Source organism: Balaenoptera acutorostrata, chromosome 2 (assembly GCF_949987535.1).
Source record: "Balaenoptera acutorostrata chromosome 2, mBalAcu1.1, whole genome shotgun sequence".
NCBI classification, from domain to species: domain Eukaryota; kingdom Metazoa; phylum Chordata; class Mammalia; order Artiodactyla; family Balaenopteridae; genus Balaenoptera; species Balaenoptera acutorostrata.
In genome coordinates this window covers 103,730,066-103,737,527 of record NC_080065.1, presented here as the reverse complement: position 1 = coordinate 103,737,527, position 7,462 = coordinate 103,730,066, and the positions used below count along the sequence as shown (strand labels likewise).

Here is a 7,462-nt window from a genome sequence, read left to right as displayed (position 1 = left end):
ACCCTCACAAGGCTGAAGTTGTCCTCTCTTCACTCTCTCAGTGCCTGAAACTTTAAGTCATTCTGCAGTGCCTTTTCAAATTGGGACCCGCCTCAGTCCATGTGGTATTTCTAATGAAAGCAGTGACTTCGGGGAGGCTACCTCATCCTGTGCACCAATCCTCCCACTGGATCCTGGCCACTACCTCAAAATGAGGTGTCTCCAATTCTAGAGTGGAATCAGGAGGATCCAGATGCATTGCCACTTATAACTGGTATAAATTACAGCCCAGAAGCAGAGGTGTGCAAGAAATAGTACGAAAAATTTTTTTATAACTGCACGTAATTTGTATTTTAAGCCTTGATCCTGCTGGTGTCCTGTTTGGATTTCCGCCATCCCTATTTGAAAGTCATACAGGGCCAAGGTTTTGAGGGAGTGGGTGGAAGCATGATCATTGTTGACTGGAGCCCACAGTTGTAAGTGTAGATGCCCATCAGCTCGGGGGCCGTGCCTCCTTTAGGTTTGGTGGCTCCTGTGCCATGCGTGGGACAGGTTGCCATGATTCTGCTTGTATGCACGCTACAGCCATCTCCTTTTGGAATTTTTGCTCCATTTACCCCTCCAGCCACACTTGAGAGGCCTTTTCTCCTCCAGGATTTACAGACATCTCTCTCTGACTTAATTAGCACATTTCAACACTCCAGTAGGGAAACAAGACAGTACCTAATTTCAAAAACCTGCTTCTGTTATGTTTCTGCTCAAGTATCCTCTCTTTTCCATGGAGTTTGCGATTTTAGAAATAAAAGCCAAGATGATCAGCATGTTATTTCTGCTATGCCCTGCCGGGCTCTTCCACTGGCCAGTGAACATGGGTCTGCTACCCACTTGAATGCAGAAGGGAAAGGGTGAAATAAAGGAAGAAAAGGAAAAAAATGAACAGGAACAGATTAACATCTCAAAGTATCCTGCCACATTTGAAAGATGTGAGAGTTGAATTCATGGGAAAGGTTCTGCTGGGAAAAAGGAGTTGTTCTTGAAAATGGGGTCTGTGCTGTTGCAGAGACTGTTGAACCTAGGTCCACAGAATGCTCTGATGTCATCACTGAGGTTAGAGAATTCTGCTGTAGGCCTGGCAACCTTTGAAACTTAACAGCCCTGGTGAGCACTAGGCAGTACTGCTTGTTCACTAAGTGGTCCAAGTTGTTCAGCCATTTAGGAGACTTGACTATTTTTATTTGTATTGAATCATTTCAACGGATTTCCCAAAAGCCAAGAAGGGCCAACCTGTAGGGAAGAGGAGGAGTTGGACGTGAGGCATCTTCTAAGGGAATCTTCCAGTTGGTACGATGAGACGGCGACAAAAGAGGAAACATCTGGAAAGTGAAGAGTCCCAGGAAACTGCCGAGAAGGGAGGAGGTATGTGGGGGGCAACTTGTCTGGGGCACATGGGTTTCTGCCAAACTGAGCCTTCTCTAGGAAGGGGGGGACTGAGAACGCGTCACCTGTGAAGCAGGGTGCGAGAGACCTTGTCTCACTGATGCTGCCGTATCCACGTGGAGGGTCCCTGTGGTGTGAGACGGCACAGAACGGCCAGGTGCCCCTGGGAGATGGGAGGTCAGCTCCGCTGGTCTGAGGACCCTCTCCTGGGGCTGCCGGGCCTGGAGCTTTGTCGGACTCACAGCAGGCTGCATCCTGCTTGCACAGACCTAGAGGTGCAGCTTTTCTCAGTCCCCGAGTTCTCTCTTATTCTCTTTGATCTTCCCCTGGGGTCATGAGGTGGGGGGTGTGAAGGATGCAAGGATGCTGAGAGAGACCCATGAGCTGCTTGGCCCCTTTTGCCAAAGTGGAAAGAGAAGCCCCATGAGTTGAAGGCCTTGTTGAAAAGTATCTTGAGAAGTGGAATGCAGTTCGAAAGGAGATTGTTTGTCTAGGGATGGTGTCATTGAAGGCAAGGAGGTTTTATTCCTTCGACAGGAAGAATTTCCCAAAGGAGATCAAGGGAAGGGAAGGGCTTTCCAGAGACTGAGCCCGCATGGGCGGGGGTGAGAGATGTCCTCAGGGTCCTGCGGGGAGCTCTGAGAGCCACGGGCCACCTGGTGCCTGCGTGCCTTAAACGTAGGCGAGTAGCTTGCCCTGGGAGAGGGGTGGTCACGTGAGGAAGTGGGGCAGAGTGGAGCCTACCCCAGACTTCCAGCTGGAGGCCTCTGCCCCAGATTAGAGCCCAGTAGCTCCTACCAGGCCTAGGGTCCTGGAGACTAGGATGGGCCCTGGGAGTGGAGGTCTAGACAGCAGGCAGATTTTCAGGCAGTGGCTGGGACAGGCTTGGGAAGGCAATGACTGCCCCTGTCTCACCATTCAGAATATTTTTCTCTATGTTCCAGTGTGTGTGTGTGTGAGTGTGAGTGTGTGTGTGTGTGTGTGTGTGGTAGTGGAGAGAAGAGCGGGATGAATGGGGGTAGAGTGCTCATCAGATATAAAGTCTGCATGGTAAAGTTCTTGTCACCCTGCCTGGACCTGGGTGACACTCGGTGTATGTAAGAGTGTGTACAGAATTCTTGTTAGGGGTGTTTTATGAGACAGTATCTCATACACCCATGTACACTCTGATACAGCAAATATATCACACACCCCACATATAACTTCCTTATTAAACCACACACAGCACATGTAGGTATATACACGCATCACTCCTGTACTACGTTCTCATACAACCCACCTGTGTCACAATCCTCTCCTCCAACACCAAACGCTGGAGATGAGATCTGTATATAGACACACACACTATATATATATGACACACACACTATATATATATGTATCTCCTCAACTCTCGCAAACACAGCTAACTTCAGCTATCTCTAAATACCTCTGTAAGAACCAGTCACATGTCATACACACCACACTTCTAACACATTCTTTAGTGATGCCAGACCCGCTTTGTACAAACCACAGTAAAGCACAGTCTCACTAACCCATGTCAGGGTTGCCAGATAAAATATGGGCTATCCAGTTAAATTTGAATTCCAGATAAACAACAAGTAATTTTTCAGTATGAGTATGTCCCAAATGTTGCATGGGCCATACTTACACGAAAAATAAGTAAGACCAAATACTGCATGGGAATACTTACACTACAAAATTATTCTGGGTTTATCTGAAATTGAAATTTAACCGGGTGCCCTATATTTTTGTTTGCTAAGTCTGGCAACCCTTATATACTTACCGCCAGCTGATGTGTTATATATTGATTGTATTGTTGTTTAGTGTTTGTCTTCCTCTACTAGAATGTGCAGCCTTACCAGAGACTAGAACAATGGAAGAGTGCCGGATACATAGGAGTAGCTGCTTACTGAACCTTGGTGAATGAATGAATGAACACACACCATAAATACAAGCCACACCGTGTGATGAGGAAAAGTTACATGTCCCAGAATTCCTGACTTGTGAACAGAAATCATGCACACAGAGGCCACAGATACAGATACACACATCTGCACTGTGCTCCCCATGCCAACCCCACACTTACCACAGACTTAAGTGATACACATCACTCACTCTTCACACATACTCACAGTCACCACCTAGGCCCACATTACCCACAAGACATTGACAGAATAAGTATTGATTTTAATTAAATACTGGAGTATCCACTGGGAACCACGCTCTCAACTGTGTGTATTCACTGCACCTGACACGTGTCAGACCGTCAGTAAATATTTGTGGACAGAGGATTGAGGAACCCACCCTGAGCCTTTCATTCCTCCCTCAGGAATCTCGAAGTCACAAGAGGATCCCGCTTGGCTTGGATCCCCTGTGGTGGCCCAAGGCTGCAGCCCAGGGGCAGGGGAGGTCTCCTCTGCCTCTGAATACTTCTCCTGTGCTTCTTCTCCACGCAAGCTCATCCGCGGTGGTAAGGGCGCGGGGCTCCTCAGGTGAGGGGCTGCTTGGCTGGGAGGCAGGAGGCACACAGATCCCAGGGAGGCTGAGAGGAAACCCAGGGTCATCAGAGGCGCTAAGGGCTCTGTGGAGGAGCCTGAGCAGGATGGCTGAGCTGTACGAGGGCGTGGATCTCAGCTGAGTCTGGGGGCGTGTGAATCCTGGTACCACCATGGTGGGGAAGTTAAGGAGCAGGGGCCGGAAAGGTCTGGGCTTGAGGTGGAGGGCAGAGGGACCAGATTAAGCATCTTCAGAGGAAAATGTAGGGTTTGCCTTTGCCTTTGCTTCCAGAGAAGGACAGAGTCCTTCATCATAGACCTCCAGCCTGAGAGCAGGACCATCCAGCTGAGGTCCACCCAGCTCACACATACATCCGCTCTCCAGGCACAGCCATTCTCAGTGCACACATAAACCCCAAGCACGTGATCCACAGTGCTCCTCTCCTACACCCCCATTCCACAAGTAATGCACCACCGATATTCCCAAACTCACACTCCTCGTAGTACACGCATCCTCCCACATCCCTCACATACCACAGCCCTCACCACCATACTCCACACCCCTGTATACAGACACCGCTCCAGTATCCCCCCCACACGCAGATGAAAAGCCCACAGATGACACCAGATACACCACTCCATCCTACGGCCAACAGACACCAAGCTCATGACACAGCTACGTCATGCAAATGTCCCTCTCTCATCTACCACACCTGCTCCCTCAGCTTCCAGCATGGCCCGCGCATGTTATTATGTTTTTAATTTCCTTTCCCAGGAATCTGGAGATTACATCAAGACACTCCCCAGCCTAGAGCACCCCTAGCCCGGGTTCAGGAAGAAGGGGAGACCGCTCCCCCACCACAGTGTGTCGCCTTCTCATCCCCTTCATTCAGTAAGACCTCTCTGTATACAAACAAAGAGGAAAGAGGCATGAAAATATACTACATGCGGGTGAAAACGATCAAGGGTGTAGCTGTCTCCTGGGAGACAGAGAAACCCTTGGGGTTGCTAGAAAAGCGGCTGAGGATAGAAGAAGTGACCCTTCCTGAGGATGTGCGGGTAGGTTCTCCCCGCTCTGCTGTGTCCACCAGAAACCGCCTGTTTGACAGTGAGCCCACTGGGGAGGAGAAAGAGTGTGAGGAAAGGGCAGAGCCATACAGCCCATCAGGGTCAGCTGCAGTCCAGGAGAGACCCAGGGCCAAGACACCGGACTGGCTGGTGACCATGGAGGCCGGCTTCAGGTGCATGGCCTGCTGCCGGGTGTTCCCCACCTTGGAGATCCTCCGGCAGCACGTGCGGTACGGCGTCCAGGAGGGCTTCAGCTGCCATGTCTTTCATCTCACCATGGCCCAGATGATGGGCAATGTGGAATCCGAGAGCACCACCGAGGAGGAGGTGGAGGAGGAGGAGATGAGGAGGAGAAGCAAGGAGCAAAGGAGAATGAGGAGGAGCAGCCCACGCGGGAAGACCTCAGCCCGAGGAGACCGTGGAGCCAATGTCCAGGCTGCGTGTTACATTCTCCGAAGGACAGGAAGTGAGCAGGGGCTGGGGCTGCGGAGGGAGCTGTACCTTCTCCGAGCCAGTCCCATCTCTCCACCCCAGACTCATGCTTCCATAAGGGAGAGTTGGGGGCTTTAGCATCTCAGGGGGAACTGAAGGGGAGATAACCGGCTCCCGTGCTTCTGGCCCAGTCATGTAATAATAAAGTCATGACTGTAAGTGGGAATTGATCCTGAGCTTTTCAGCTTCCACAGGAAATTCTCTTTAGCTAAGAAGTGTTTTTCTCTCTTTTGATTTCCACACAGCAACTGAGATTCATGGGACAAGATCCTAGAAGACGGTGTGGCTTTCTGTTGGAAGAGGTAAGGCTTGAGGCTGGCACAGTCTTCTGAGCCTATGTCACGAGGGCCCCGAGGAGTGTAAGGGAAGGGGCCGCAGAGATGTGCTGGTTTATCTAATGGCTCTTCAGTTCCATCAACTTGGGACACACCCAGCACTTCCAAAGGAATTGACCTCTGTTGACTTAAACAAGAATGTGGAGCGTTTTGACTAGGAGTTTTCTCAGGGTCTGCATGATGGACCTCAGGTCTAAGAGGACGTACTGCCAGCAGCTCCTTCTCGGCAGAGAGAGCCAGGGGTGGTCTGAAGAGAGGACAGGGGGCCTCGCAGGAGCAGAAGTTTGAGGTCTGAGAGCCTGTGGCCTGAGCTGAGATCTCACCCTGACCAGTGTACCTAGCCTTCTGGGACAAAGGGAAATGTGAAAGGGAGTCAGGTGGAAATGAGGTCCCCCGAGATATGGAAATGTTCCAGAAGCTTCGTTGTGCGGTAGTTGATCTGGAGCCAAGCTCACTGTGGTGTGTGTGGCTCTGAGCTTTAAGGCAACGCTGGAGGGTAACCCCGACCAGCAGAGCTTATAGTGCTTCTTGTCTCTTCCTGTTCTGCCTCATTTGTTTTATCCCTTCCAGGGAGAAGAAAGGACCCTCGGGATAGTAGTAGCAGACAGAGTGCCAGTGGTCTGAAGGAGGATGAAGGGCCCAGCACTCAGTCTAACATCATATGACAGTCTAAATATCATAGGCAATAAAGGGCATTTTCCAAACCTTTCCTGGATGTTTCATTTAATTACATTTATCTATCTATGCATCTATCTATCAGTCATCTACATCTGTATCTTTCAGGGTAAGCTTTCACATAAGCACTAGGGACGTCCACCAGCATTTTCCAGAAGGAGGCCTGGAAATTGCTGGGGACTTCTCACAAATAGGGAATGGCCACAACCCTTGCCACACAGACTGTGTGCGTGGCCCTCCTGACTTACTCCCACTCACTCTGTGAATTGCCCGAGGTCTGAGATGGGGGTGCTGGCTGGAGGCAATGATCACGTGCAGGCTGGATCTCCTCCAGATTCTGATTCTCTTCCTGGGCATGTCGTTCTCAAGCACAGTTTCCATGTCCCTGGCCACACTGATCTCTCTCCTTCAGTCCTTCCCTCCCTCCCTCTCCTGCCTCCTAGTGCAGAGAATACTTTTTACATTTGAGATGAGATTTATTTTTTGTTCACAGAATTCTCACCTGTTCTACTGTGGCCTCCGTTTTTAACATTCCAAAGCTGAGAAGTTTCTTTTTTTCTCCCTTATTTCTGCTGAGTCTTTACCTTCCTAATGCAGTGAACTCAGAGTGCCTAGCTGACTGGATGGGGGAAAAAATCCAGGGAGCAAAGAGAAACAATAAAAAATATATCAGTTAATTTTTCATAGTGTTATCCAACTATATATTTTTAAAAATTAGGAATAATATTAGGAATATTCTCTTTATAAAAAAACTGAATTATTGGGCTTCCCTGGTGGCGCAGTGGTTAAGAATCTGCCTGCAAATGCAGGGGACATGGGTTCGAGCCCTGGTCTGGGAAGATCCCACATGCCGCAGAGCAACTAAGCCCGTGCACCACAGCTACTGAGCCTGCGCTCTAGAACCCCCATGCCAAAACTACTGAGCCCCCGTGCCACAACTACTGAAGCCTGCATGCCTAGAGCTTGTGCTCTGCAACA

The 7,462-nt window shown here is 49.9% G+C and overlaps 1 pseudogene; it reads left to right on the top strand.

Moving 5' to 3' along the window:
* The first annotated feature begins 544 nt into the window (after positions 1 to 544).
* Positions 545 to 5,452, top strand: LOC130707141 (protein FAM170A-like; annotated as a pseudogene).
* The last annotated feature ends 2,010 nt before the right edge of the window (positions 5,453 to 7,462 follow it).